The 15279-nt window shown below is 43.0% G+C and overlaps 1 pseudogene; it reads left to right on the forward strand.

The window, feature by feature from the left end:
- The first annotated feature begins 840 nt into the window (after positions 1 to 840).
- Positions 841 to 1195, forward strand: LOC109453337 (large ribosomal subunit protein eL34; annotated as a pseudogene).
- The last annotated feature ends 14084 nt before the right edge of the window (positions 1196 to 15279 follow it).

Consider the following 15279-nt stretch of genomic DNA (forward strand, 5'->3'; position numbering starts at 1 on the left):
ACATGAGGATTGTGTGTTCCTGTCATGATTCGTTTGGATTATGGAATGATGAGAAAGCATGTTGTGTAACCAACAAGAATAGGAAGAAGAGAGGGGAGAAAGGGTGAAAGGATATCATTTCTTACCGGTTGAAATAACCTAAGACCATTTCTAATATAAAGGACAGCTTATATGACCTGTGAGAGCCAAGAGTTAAGCCAACTCCATGCTAGGATGTGGTTTCCACAGACTCATGGAAAGGGAAGAAGGATGCCAGGAGGAAAGAAGCACAGTCTACTCCAAGATGGATTTATTCTGACAAAGAGTCTGTATGAAAGCGGAATGAATACACTCATACAGTACGACCCCTAAATAGGAGTACTGTGGGGTGGAGATTCAATAATGGATGACTGGGTAGAAATATTGATGCTTAGAAGCAGAGAGGCTTAGAGAGCCTGGAAGGAAAGCTACTTCTCTGCTCCTTGATCTGATTTCAAATTTAATGCCTTCAGTAAAAAGCCGGAGGCACAGCCCTTATGGGCTCAGAAAGAGATGAATGAAATGGCCTCTAGAAAACCAAAGTAGGACTTAACTTCTGTAGCCTTAACTTCTTAAACCTTAACTTCTATGCTGCGAGAACTACAAATACCTCAGTAACAGTAAATCAAGATTATAGAGGAGGAAAAAGCAATTTTTTCCCTACCTGCTGTTTAGAACGTGACTTCCCCCAACATATTATAACATCCTAATCCCCTGAACCTATGAATATGTTAGGTTATATGGCAAAGGGGAATTAAGGTTGCAGATGAGATTAAGATTGCTAATTAGTTCTTTCCGGGATGGTGTCTACAGGCATTCACAATGGTCCAGTGTTTGACATACCATCGGACGCTGCCCTGCAATACAGCCTCTAACAAAACAAGGCTGTCCTGACCCCCTGGTAACAGAATGGTTTACTTTTATACCAAGAAGGTTGGTAAAGCACCAAAATCTGCATGTGGGGTGTGCCCAGGCCGACTTCATGGAGTTCGTGCTGTGAGACCTAAAATTCTAATGAGCTTGTACAAAATGAAAAAAAATGTCAGCAAGGCCTATAGTGGATCCATGTGCGCTAAATGTTGTCCGTGACAGGATCAAGTGTGCTTTCCTTATCGAGGAGCAGAAAATCACTGTGAAAGTGTTGAAGGCACAAGCATAGAGTCAAAAAGCTAACTAATAAAACGAAGCTTTTCCGAGTAATAAAAACAATTAAAAGTAAAAAAAAGAGATTGTTAATCAGGTGACTGTGAGATGGGGAGATTATCTTGGATTATCTGGTTGGGCCCAGTGTCATCACAATACAAGTATTCTTAACATAGAAGAGGGAGACAGAAGAGACTGTCAGAGTGATACACTGCGAGAGGGATTCAACCTGCCGTTGCTGATTTTGTAGACAGACAAAGGGAACCCTGAGCTGAGGAATGCCAGCAGCCTCTCGAGGCTGGAAAAGGCAACGAAGTGGATTCTGCCCTAGAGCCTCCAGAAGGGATGAGACCCGTGGACACCTGGATCTTATTCCCGTGAGACCTATTTCAAATGGACTTCTAACCTCCAGAACTGTAAGATGATAAATTTGTGTTGTCTTTAGCCAGGAAATTTATGGTCACTTGTTTCAGCAGCCATAGGAAACACATACACCTGCCAGGTGAGTAGGGGAGCATTATGGATGTCTGGATTGGTCTTGATGAGAACTAGATGTATACCTCATGCTCTCCTCCAGGAAATGAAGTCGTTGAAGAATTCTTTTTCAGTCTTTAATCTGTTCATTTCCTTTCTATTTAATCAAGGACAAAGCTGGAAAAACTCTTCACTTAACCACACACAGCCAACACATCAGCCTACAAATATGCTGATAATTCCCTCAACCGAAACAGATAATCTTAATTCCATTTTATTTTATTTTTTTCAGATTTGGCAATTTTTTAATTATTTTTTTTCAGTTACAATTGACATTCAATATTATTTTATATTAGTTTCAGGTATATAGAATAGTGGTTAGACATTTATATAATTTAAGAAGTGATCCCCCTGATGAGTCTAGTTACCCACCAGGCATTACGCATAGTTGTTACAACATTATTAACTATATTCCGTATGCTGAAGTTGTTCAGAGAAAAGGAAGTATTTTCAGACTCCTTGATTTTAGTGTCTCTAACTATTAAGCTGGGAGAGTCTTAGCTATGTGGGGGGATCACTCTATTGCAGTTGAGAAATCAATCTCTGAATTCCAATAAAGTGCAGATACCTCTACTAAGGATTGCATATTAGCAATGAAGAGACTTCCCTGACATCATGGTCTCTGCTCTGAGAAAGTTTGCAGACATGCTACTTTTTTGTTTTAAAACTAGAATTTTGTGTATGAAAGTCATGGTGTGACAGATACTGTTAGGAGCAAATCCAAAAGTCATTCCCCCATTCTTCCTTGCAAAGAGAGCCCCCATTTTTTTAGATATCCACTCTTCCCCCATGAGATTTAGGGTCACGTGGTGATTGAACTAAGCAATCACAATGGTCATTTCTGCCTATGGCTGGTGTCATCATGGGCAAGTGACACAGTTCTGGCCAATAAGCTGTGAAGGGAAGTTTGCTTGTGAGGGCTCCTAGGAAAGATTTTCCTCAAACTTGAAAAGAGACTCATGGAAGAGAAGAACCTCCTTCTGCCTCTGGATGTTGTGGTGATGACGAGATACTATGGGGAGTTATGAGCCCCCATCTCCAGATCAGGAAGGCGTGAGGCTGAGATTGAGGCATTATGTCAAGAATGGTAGGGCGGAAAGTCAGAAAGGACCTGGGTCCCTGATGATGCCATGAAGCCCCTGAATTAACCAATTTCAGAGCTGCCCCATTTGAGTCTTATTTACGAGATTATAAATCGCTTAGATTTTCTTTTGGTTGCAACTTTCAGTTGCAACCCACCTGATGAACAGATGGTTAATTAACATCCTTAAAACATAAAAGTTAATGAGAAAAGGATACCAATTTCAAGACTTTAAAAACTAAGCAAAAGAAAAGAACAAATAATTGCCAAATGAAGAAAACCAAATAGACAATAAACGTTTGAGGAAGCTTTCAAATTTACTAATAACTGACTAAATGCCAATAAAAATAACCAGATACTATTTTTTGCCTCTACATTGACAAAATCTTTTTTTTTTTATGATGGTATCTAATATTGTTGGTGGCTTAGAGAAGTGGGCACTTCTGTTGGAAATGTAAATAGACACATCCTTTCTTAAGACAATTTAGTCAAACATATTATAGAGAAAATCATTGCTGGCTGGATCAGAGATTGGAATACCTCTGGCAACACCCTTCTCCCCTGATATTTATATAATTTCATTGGCTTTTTTGGGGGGGAGGGATAGAAGCTACCTTTGAAACTACTCAGAACTATGTCCTCATCTGAAGTTTAGACATGTTTGGTAAACTTATGTGAGGTAATCTGAAGTGAACTTTTAAGAGGAAATACAGTGTCGTTGCGAGGAAATCTTCCAATAAGAAAAAGTCAGCCAGACTTGCTAGGCACAGGTTTTCCAAATGGAGAAGGTAGCAATTCCAATCACATTGACAAATACACAAGTACTTAGAACTATCCAGAACCAGCCACCTGGGATATTCCAGGGAGAAAAAAAGTTACATTTGAGACCAGAGATCCTTAGTATAAAGGATCCCACCACTCAAGAATTTCTATAAGTGGGCCCTCTGTAAGTATAGAGAGAAGGAAGGTGGACACCAGCCGCCAACATCCGTGGAGAGAACTCAGCAGCACCCCCAAGGCAGTGAGTGTGCCCATGTGTCTGAAGGATCACCAACCAAGGTGAGGTGCCCTCTAAAAACTCCCCGTTATGCTAGAGAGGAAAGGGAAACCATAGAGGGGGCTCAAGTGACTGTAGCTACTTAAGTAAGAGGGGCCTTCAGGCTAGTAAAAGCTTTCTTTCTTTCTTTCTTTCTTTCTTTCTTTCTTTCTTTCTTTCTTTTTTTAATGTTGAGTTTATTGCCCTTTATATTTCGAAAATGCAAGTCTTCAGAACTATGAGATTTGGTAAAAGATAAATCACATCCCAGTTTACAGACTCTTTGCACGCTGAGCCAACCTCCTCCTGGCTTATGAATTCCGGCCACTTCTTGAAAAGGTGCAGGGGCTCAGGTCAGAGGAGCAACAAGTGAGTTTCTGGATGACCTGGGAGGACTCGCTGCTGGAGAACTTCAGGACAGACTTGTTCAATGGAGTTGCAAACACTGCTCTGCCTTTGAGCTAAGTAAGAGGTGTTGACCTTTATCAGTCTTTCACATTAGATGGTTAGTAGGGTTGAATATGTTGTTTAAGCCATTTAACTCTTAAAGCAGACTGAGGACTGTGAATCCGTGACTTCACTTGTCTCCATACGTTAAAAAGACCTGAGTGACATTCACTACATCTGGAGACCTCAATCTCTTCATACCATTTGACCCAGCAATTCTTCTAGAAATGTACCCTAAGAAAATAACCAAGATTCACTCAAAGATCTTTGTACAAGTATATTCATCATAGTATTTTCATGATTGTAGAATAGTAAAAGATGTTCAAAAATTGGGGAAAGGCTAAGTATTTTGTGATATTGTCATTAAAAATTGTGTTTCTGGGGCAGCTGGATGGCTCAGTTGGTTAGAGCATGAGCTCTGAACAACAGAATTGCCGTGTTTAATTCCCACATGGGCCAGTGAGCTGCGCCCTCCACAACTAGATTGAAAACAACAAGCTGCCTCTGAACTCCAGAGGGGCAGCCGGATGGCTCAGTTGGTTGGAGGGCGAGCTCCCAACAAGGTTGCTGGTTCAATCCCCGCATGGAATGATGGGCTGCACCCCCTGCAACTAAAGATTGAAAACGGCCACTGGACCTGGAGCTGAGCTGCGCCCTCTACAGCTAGACTGAAGGACAACAACTTTGAGCTGATGGGCCCTGGAGAGACACACTGTCTCCCAATATTCACCAATAAAATTTTTTTTAAAGTTATGTTTCTAAAAAGTATTTTACGATGTGGGAGAATGCTAAAAATCAACTAAGGAAAAACTAATACAAAAAACTCAATGTATGTTACGACCCTGATTTTGTTTGTAACAATAATAATAATAATAATAATAATAATAATAATGCAAAGAAGGCTAGAAGGTAGTGCACCCACATTTTGCACAGTAATTAACTCAGGGTACTGAGATTAAGCAGGATTTATTTTTCATTCTTTTAAGGGAGTATTTATTTTTCCTTTTTATGTTTTACAATTGTTTTGCCATGAATGTGAATTACTTTTGTAACCAATAACAAGTTTTAATAAAGTTATTAGAACTCTATGCTAACGATTTGAAAACTCTTATTCAAAATCTGGTATTTCAAAGCTTATAAATTTAAGGGAAAGAAAAACAAAAAAGAATAAAATAGTGATGGGTGTCCAGTTCAGACAGAGAATCACCACCAAGTTCTTTTCTGCTAATCAATCTGCAAGACAGCACTTAGGATGACTGCATTCTGAAGCAGGCTATTTTAAAGCTATATTTCTTTGTAGGGATTTGGTGCATTTCCCTGTGATTTAAAAGAGATGATTAGTTCTATGCTGGATGTCTTGATTTGTTGTAAAATTTTCCTCAGAATTAGGATATTCAGTTTTCATGTAAAATTGAAATATTATTTCTCTTCTAATCTTTCATTTGTTCTCATTCATGTAAATGCAAGGTTTTAATATACCCTTTTTCACTTAATGAATTTAAAAAATAGATTTTAAGAAATATCTTTAAAATACTAAACATAAATAAATAAATAATATGTATATATATTTATTATTATTAAAGTTTATCTGCCATTTTACATGCATTGCAATCACACCTCACAATAAGAGCAAATAGAATGTTTGGGTACAACTTAAATGCGATGTGACAATGAAGAGCTGTTTGGAAGAGCACAGTTGTTTGAGCTTTGCATTGGGTCCTCTGAGCGTCCTAATCCTCAGCTCCACTGGGGAGCAGGCCTGGCAGTCTCTGTAGGGTGACAGCCCAGAGGGTATGGGGCTGAGTGGTGCAAAAGTGCCCCATTCTCTCCTTTCTGCCGCGAGACTGCCTGCTACTGAGCTAAGCCCGTATCTCTCCAGCAGAGAGTAATTGAAGCATGCCAGGCATTCAGGAGCTTGCAAACGTCCCTTTAGCCCTAGTAAGACTTCAACCCCACACCCTTCTCCACTCCCTTCTAGTTGCTGGACATCAAGACCTGATATGGATTCCTGAATGTCCCTAATGTGCTGGAAACACAAGAAACTTGGGGCAAACTGACAGTTCCTCGGAATTTGCACTGAATTCTTTGTTTCTTCTCTGGTCTCAGCCCATATTTGCTGTCTCTTGTTCTTTCCCTACTGTCTTTCCAGCATTCTCCTCCTGTTTCACTTCTCTTCTCCTCTCTCACCCCACCTTCTTCCCTTTTTTCCCTTTCACACAAGGACTTACAAGCATATACAACACACACACACATACATATGAGCATACATCCATATAAAACATAAACACACATACATATATACACATGAGCATACACATACGTACATATACATACACCATTGTTTTGGGAAGAGATTTTCAATTTCCCATTATCAATGAATGAAAACAATTTGCTTTTAAACTATTTGATCGTTTCAGTGGTTGCCTTTCACTTCAGGTTCTCCTCTTTTTTAAATACAATTTTTTTTCCAAATGTCAATAAAATGTCCACAGGATAATAGTTGTACCTTGAGTAGCCACTGATTGAGAACGCAGATATACACATAGGGATTCACAGCAGCTTTGCAATACCTCCGAGCCCACCCCCCACCACCAAGGCACAGGGTCGGGACCTCTGCTATCAGCCCGGACAGCACATTCTGTCTCTACTCTGCACAGAGCCACGCACAGCCCCAGGAAATTCCACGTGCACAGGCCTAGCACAGGGCAGCTGCATCTGATCAGCTGCAGGGAGTCCCCAAGGCTGATGGAGTTATTAAATTACCAGCTCAGTTCCTCAAGGACGCTGGAGCTGATGATGATTTCCATTACTCTGATCATTCTTTTGATTCAATAACAATTCCCTTAGAACAGCCTCTGTAAATTGGGAGAGAGGGTTAGGTGATCAAAGCCCCACGTGGTGGTCACTGTGTAACCTCCACTCGGGACCACACCTCCCTATGATCCATCAGCCTCCCTGAACTCACATACCTGAAGCTCCCTCCCACACCCCAGTTCCTTTCTGGCCAGAACTCTGCCCTGACCCCCTCTTTCCAGCTGTGCTTCTGGCCCTCTGCCTCATTCCTGCCAGCCCCATCCTCTTTATGGCTGTATCCAGCTCCCTAAATCCCAACGTGTGGGGTTCATGGCTTTGCTGTAATGGGCTCAGTGCCTACAACCTTACTTGACTAGCACATAGTAGACCAACAAAACAAGGTCACCACTATTATTATCCAGTCTCAATATATCCTTTCCTGGCTTTTCCCAGTTCTGGAGACTCTAGTCATATGTCCATTTGCCTGCCAGATGCAAAGAAACTGGCAACAACCACAGCACATTCCCGAAGGTCACTGCAAAAGGTCATTGGAAAATTGTGGGTCAGTTTCCCAGATGCACACTTTCCTAGACAAGCTCAGGCTTTAGGTATGCCTGCAGTCGATCCCTGTAATTTCTCAATTTGGACTTCTGTCTGTCATGTATTACCTTGATCCTGCTTTTAGCAACACACATCCACCCAGTGGTATGCTGGAGCTTGTTTGTATTGACTAGCAAGGGACAGTCATTAAATTTTCAGAAATTTTGTTAGTCAACTGAAATCAGCCATGGCAGGAATATGTATACCATGGAAATCTGCAACCATTACAAATAAATCTGGGTTTCCTCCTCTCCCCACATCCCATGCCCCACGAGTGCTTATTTATGAGCCCACACTGTACCCATCACTCACTTGTGAGTATGGCTTGTCTATGCCGCTCTCCCCGAAACCACGCTGCTCCCACCAGCCCACTGCCTATTACTGAGACTTCACCTGGGGGCTGTGTCCTTTCTTAGGCCCTTGTGACCCCAGTGTGGCGTAGGCAGAACCCCAGATATGACACCATCCAATAGAATAACACAAACCCTGGACATCCCAAGGGACTCACTGCTTTGTTTACTATCAAGTTTCCATACATCTGAGACAGCTCCTGTCAAAATAGAGGCAATAGACCATTTCACACATCAATTATCTCAGACTGCAAACCTAATGGGACGACTTCAGAGGTTCTCCCATTGAATAAATTAGCCCTGTCAATGTTCTATAAAAAAGGTTCTCGGAAGACAAGAGTCTAAACGACAGTCCCCAGTAATATTTTAATTGAGATGATGCTGTGTGACAGAATGAATTCCATCCATGACTTTCTGTTGGCTCCCATGTGACCTCTGCCCCCATTTCTTGACAGATTCATCTTGCTGAACATCTTGTGGAGAATATGAAAAACATCTCTTTTTTTTTCTGTCATGCTGAAATCTGAATCTCATGAATTTATTTTTCTTAAAATAACAGGTGCGGCATATTCTGATCACTTCTTGTTTCAATTCTATTTGGTTTAACACTCCTCTTCTAAATAGCTCTGCACATTTCCTCTCATTTCTGCCCTTCTCTATAGTCTTCATCCATCAATGAAAGATTATTGCTCTGAACTTTAAGTTGACCATAGCCAGTAAAATATCAAAGGTCTCAAGGATGTTGTGGTTTCCATGAGTGTAAGTTCATGGGTATAGTTTTTTCATTCTTGACACCATCTTTGAAGCTTTTAAACTAAGGAGGGTAATCTAGGAAGGTCCTATAAGATAATCACAGACGAAGAAAGCTTGGGAGAGTAACAGGCCAGCTGTCCATCCACATGTTAATCCAGTAGCCTGTTATGTACTAAGTCCTCTGACAGGCTCGGAGGTCTTGAAGCCCTTTGCCTCAAAGAGTTTGACTGTCTATTCTGTAGGGGAGATAGACAGGCAAGCAGATAAACACAATAGAATGTGATATGTGCAATAATACAGTTATGAACAAAGTACAAAGTAGTAAAGAAGAAAGGGTGACTAAGTCAGATGAGGAGTGTATGCATTCCTTGTTCCTGCTATGACGAATTACCACAAACCAGTGGCTTAAAGCAACACCAATTTATTCTCCTACAGCCCCCGAGGTCAGAAGTCCAAAATAAGTCTCATGGAGCTAACGTCAAAGTGTTGGCAGTCCTGGCTCTTTCTGAAGTCTCCGGGGGTAGAATTCATTCCTTTGCCTCTTCCATCTACCAAGGCGACCACATTCTTTGCCTGGTGACCCCATCATTCCAGTCTCTGGTCCCATCACCGCGTTGCCTTTTCCTCCTCTAATGTCCTGCCTCCTCTTATAAGAAAACTTATGATTATAATAGGCCCACCCAGATAACCAGAATAATAATCTCTTCATGTTAAGACCCTTAACCCAATCACACCTACAAGCCCCTTTTAGCTGTAAGGTAATAAATTCACAAGTTCTGGGAATTTAGACGTCAACATTCAGCTACCACAGGCAGGAAGGGGGGGTGGGGAAATTCAGTGAAACTTCTTCCCAGGTGTCAAGCAAAGAACGGTGGAGCCATTTGCTGTCTTGACCAGGTCTTGCCACTCTATACCTTGCACATCTGACCTGCCACAAATGCCTGCCCTTCAGCTGCTGCTGCCCACATTGCTGCCCTCTGACATCCACAGGTGGCTTCAGCCTCACTCCTCCAAGGTCGTGGAGGCATGTGAGGCTGGAACTGCACAATGGTCCAAAAATCAGTTAGCAGTCTAGCTTAGAAGTGAATCACCAAACACGACCTTTCTCGGGTACTGTAACTGAAGTACAAAGATTTCCCAATTTTGCATTAGAAAATAATGAGGACAGCTTTTTAAATACCTATCTCTTACAAACACATGTGTGTAAAAAATGATACTAAGGGATTTACATGAATTATCTCATTTAATCCTTAAAATTAACCACAGTGGCAAATACTGTCTTTATTTTTATGTTCAAGATGAGAAAACTAAGGCTTAGTAAGGTTAATTCATTGGTCCATCCCACTTATCCAGCAAGAACAGTAGTTCAATCTTAAAACCAGCTTCCTCTGGTTCTAAAACATTTGTCCTAACCACAACTCTATTCTAGTGCCTTAAGTCAGCTGATTACCAGTCTAGAGATTTAGTCAATAAATGATTAGATATAACAAAGCAGAAAAGATAAGAGCGCAGGTCACAGACCTTAGCTACATATAAACTTATAAAATCAGGTCAATTGCTTAATTCCTATATGCCTCAGTTTCTCATCCATAAATTGGAGATTAAAATATTACATATTTGAAAGGATTATAATGGGGATAATATTTATAAATATTATGTACCTAGAACAGAGTAATCAACAAATGTTAGCTATTTTATTGTTATTTAACTGAATAAGCATTGCCATTCTGTTGAGAGTATGGATAGACACACCTACATGAGGGCCGGGGTAGGCAAAGGTATTCTTTGACGTAGAACCTTCAGGTTAGATGGTGATAAGCATCTTGGTGCACAATCTAGGTCCAAATAAATGTTAGCTCTTCTGCAAAGTGTATGAAAGGGTAATCGCCATGTGTAAAGGGCCTTTGTATGTTTGTTAAGTGTTGTTTGTGAGCTCTAGACTCCCATCTACAATTTGCTCAGTGATGCTAGGGCCAGAACTTGGCAGACTCCATTTGTCCTGGTCCAGCTGCCTCCCTATTAGGCTCCACGTGTCAGAGGCACTGGACGAAGACCAGAAGGTCATTGGAGAAAGGGAGCGGCTGCAATCCCTGTCTGCACCGCCCCAGGAATAGCCCTTCATTCTGCCGTGGGTCCAGTTCCTAGCTTCGTTTTACTCTCCCAGGACCCAGCTCACGGAGCCCTCACCCACCTCAGAGGTGCCTGTACCTACCAGACGGCCCCTCTCCCCAGGGCCTGAGTCCTTGCTCCAGGGGCTCCTCCTCCAAGCTTTTGGGGTACCTGCCCCAGTCAGACACGGCCCTCTCCTCAGAGATCTGTCACCCACGGGGGCCTCCATCCAAGCTTCTAGGTTCTATAAAACCTAATCTCCCTCCGCCCTTCATTCTCCCTGCCCTAGAGGTTCCAGCTGCTTTTTGCAGTGACTATCTCTGTGCGAACTCTGTGGTATGTCTGTGTTCCCTTTCTGCTTTTTCTGTTCTTCAACAGCTGTTTCACCAATTCCTTATAGTAAATTCTCATTATTAAAGTAACTCATGCGGATTCTGTTTCCTGACTAGCCCCTGAATGATAACACACACACACACACACACACACACACACACACACACCCCTTGTGCACGGGCATTTAGATACACACACATTTGTACATGCTTTCTATATGCAAATTTATAGCACTGTCCTCAGTTTGTTCCAGCTCTGTGTCTGCTCCATTGGCCCTCATTAATGCTCTGCCCTTTCCAGATTCTAAAATGTACTAGAAAGAACCAAGTGACAGAGTTCTTGATGGTGGAAAATCTCTTATAAATATAAGCATCTGTTTGTTGCTTCTATATTCAAAAACTTACTGGATAACTTTTTAACATCAGGCATTCGTGGTAGCACCACTTGTTAAAGACTTAGTGGCTCAAATGGGAAATTTTAAACAATTTGATGATGGAAAATTTCCCTATTGAAATTTCACTGCTCCCTTCCTTTATTCAACATCACTTTCTACTCAGTTCCCAACACACTTATAGATCCTTCAGATACTGGAAAGAATAGACAGACAAAGTCACAGCTCTCACGCGGGGAAGGACATGGGAATGAGCAGGAAAAGGTGTGCACGGACCTGTGGCCGGGAAGACAGCCTGTTCCCACAGGAGGGTGACCTCAGGAAAGGAGGAGCAGGGTTACGTGTGAGGGCTCTGGAGTCCACCCGGGCGGCTTCAAATCCGGCTTCCACCACTCACTGGCCAAGTGACCTTGGGAAAGTTCCTAAATTGATCTGTGCCTCTTGTTTTCCCTTTTTTACAAAATGAATATAATAATAAATATCTTCAAAGGGTTGTGAGGAAGATTAAAGAAGAAAACAAAGAGCGCTTGACAGCGAAGGCAGTTGGTGAGTGCTCTTATTACTATAAACACCATCATAAGAGATGTGTTCAGGGAGCTCCTTTGCCCTACAACATCATTAATCCGCCAGGGGACCCCAGAAGGACTGAAAGTCAGGTCCCAGGTGCACCATTTCACAGCGGTGTCATCCTGGAAAAGTTACATGGCCTCTCTGAGCTTTCACTTCTTCACATGGATAGTGGTTCCCCTGGTGGCAGCCCACAGACTTGTGGCTTGCACAAATGAGACGATGCATATACAGCCATGAGACCTGAACTACCAGGTGCTTAATAACTAGTACTCACTCCTCCAACAAATTCTTCTGCATACCTACTATGTGCCAGGCATGATTCTTGCTGTGGGGTTCAACTATGAACAAGACAAAGGTGCTTCCCTCGAAGTGCTTACGTCCTAATGGGGAGACAGACAAGAAATGCACTGGCAAGCCAGTGTATACAATTCCAGAAAGGCAAAAAAGGAGGAAGAAAGGTAGGGAGTTCAGGAGTTTGGTGGCGAGTGGGGTGTCAGGGAAGTTCTCTCTGTGGAGTCCCATCTGGCAGAGACACGAAGGAAATGAGGGAATAGGCTGTAGGAAGTTTTGGGGAAGAATTCCAGTCACAGGAGAAAACAAGCACAGAGCGTCTGGGGTGAAAATGAGATTGGGGTGTTCAAAGAGCAGGAAGAGACGATGTGGCCAGAGCAGGGAGAGCAGGTGAGAGGGAGAAGGAGGTAGAGTTGGAGAGCTGGGCAGGCGCCAGATCAGGGAGGGCCCGATAGGTGTGGTAAGAATGCTGGACTTTAGGCCAGTTATTAGGGAAAGGCATCAGAGATGAGGTCAGAGAAAGCAACAAAATCTGATTTTCTTTCTTTAAAAGATTGCTCCAGGTGCTCTATGCACAACTGCCTGGAGGGAGAGAGAGAGTAGAAGTAGGGAGTCCCATGGGAGGCTGGCATATTTGAACAAGGGATGTTACTGGCCTGGACGGAGGTGGGAGCATGGAGGTGAGAGATGAGAGGTGGTTGAATTAAGGATATATTTTAAAGGTAGATCTAAAAGGACTTGCCAATGGATTGCAGTGGAGAAGTCTAGGAGAGGAGCATTTGTCGGGGCGGGGGGGGAGGCACCTGACAGAAGTAGAGCTTAGATTTAGCCAAGTAAAGTGAGCTGCGTGTTAGACACCAAGCTAACGTGTTGAGTGTGCAGTCAGATGTCCATGTCTGGCACTGCCCTCACCTCTCTGCTTCCCTTCCACCATCACAGGGTTAGTTATTGGAGTGAAGATACTGACCTAAGTAGATGCATTAAATCACCATTTGGTCATTCTTTTATACAACAGTTTGCTGAAAGAATGAGAGTTTTTATGATGCACAGGAGCTTCTAGCTGGCCCTGGAGAGAGGTCAGAGGGTCCACAGAGCCGAAGAGGCACAGAAAGGGGAGGCAAAGTGGCATGAGAAGGGATTCTCTCCCACATGACAGGGCCAGCCCTGTATATGTAACCTGTACCGCCTTAGAATTTCACACAAGACTTATGAATCATACTGAGTACCTCCTGTGGGTCATTTATTTCCTTCTATCAAGGACTAGCCAAGCCAGACAGAGTCTGAATTTAAACCAAATCACGATTGCTTTTTCCACCCACCACCCGCTGAAATCCTCATCACCGTTATTATTGGTAACTGTTGGAGTTTCCATCCTTGCGGCTAGGGAGACGAAGAAACACCCACATCTTGAAAAAGAAAAGCCTTTCCAATTACCTTTCTTCTCTATCCTGATGAGCCCGGCAAAATCGTGGACCCCATCTCTGTATCTCATAAGCAGTGTGCAGAGCAAGGACAGCCAGCCACTAGCTCTCCTCGTCATGAGCGTGGCGTCCCCAGCTTGCTGCTAAGCACTGCTTCTTGAGGTTGTTTATCATCTTAATTGCATCTCGCATGCCCAACTTTTCCACTCCAGGAACTCTGAGTATTAATCACTTCTGAGTCACTTTGGGTAATGCTGAGTGCTTTGTCTTTTGCCGTGTTGCCAATATAGGGATATGAGAGGTCTCAGGCAGGTAAATGCTGCCTCCTCAATCACAGCCTTCCTAAAATGTTCACTGCCCACCCAGCCGACAGAAAACTTCTGGCGCTTTTCTCTGGGTAGCCCTTCTTTACTACCATGAGTTGCCTCCAAGGCCCAGTTCATCAGTGTCCATTGTAAAGTCACCAACCACCTGATGTGTTATTAATCCTTGGCAAGCGCCCTCCGCAGGGGTGAATGGTAACCAGCTGCAGAGGGTAATTGCAAAGTTCCCAGCAGCATTAGCATGGCCTTGGCCTCATGAAATGCAAATTCTCTGGCCCCACCCAGACAGAGGGAATAATCTAGACCTCTGGAGGTGGGGCCCAGCAATCTGTTTTATCAAGTTCTCCACGTGTGTCTGATGCACACACAAGTTTGAGAACCTCTGCAGAAGTGCCAGTCTCCTCACCTTGCTACTGAAAACAAGGAGATCAGACTTGATTATCTCTCAACCCCTTCCAGATCCAAAATTCTAAGATTGCATATAGGGGGTAAGGGAGGGGGCACAGTATGAGTTCATGATGATCGTAACTATTAATATTTCCTGAGTGCTTCCTATGAGCCTGGCACTTGCACAGCTGTTCTCATTAACTGAGACACGCACAGGCAAATAAATGTCAAATTGTTCTAGTCCCTCTGTAAGACCAGCTCAGGCTTTGCTGAGACTCGCTCCCAGTGCTCCAGGCTTCACCACCTCCCACAGGTATTGCTGAGAGGGCTCACCACTGGGTATCATAAATATCGGCCCTTGTCCTGTGAGCAACCAGCCAAACGTCTGGCGCTGAATAAACGAGTGAATCAAGGATGCATAAATATGCTCGTATCAGTAAGCTTCACTCTGTGCTCAGAAATTCCACAGGCAGTGGCAGGTTATGCCTCAGAACCCCTTTGACTCTCACATGCTCCCCCTATTCATCCTCAAAACCCCATAATTGTGTTTATACCTCTTCCCACAAAACTCTGTGGCGTGAACTTAAACATCGCTTACGTCACGTCACATTCCTCAGCGAAGTCCACCGTCTGCATCTCTTAATAAACTGTCTTTGCCTCATCTCAGAAAGAATTCACTAGTTCTTGTCTTTCTCAAAG

Source organism: Rhinolophus sinicus, linkage group LG06, assembly GCF_036562045.2.
Source record: "Rhinolophus sinicus isolate RSC01 linkage group LG06, ASM3656204v1, whole genome shotgun sequence".
Lineage (NCBI taxonomy): Eukaryota > Metazoa > Chordata > Mammalia > Chiroptera > Rhinolophidae > Rhinolophus > Rhinolophus sinicus.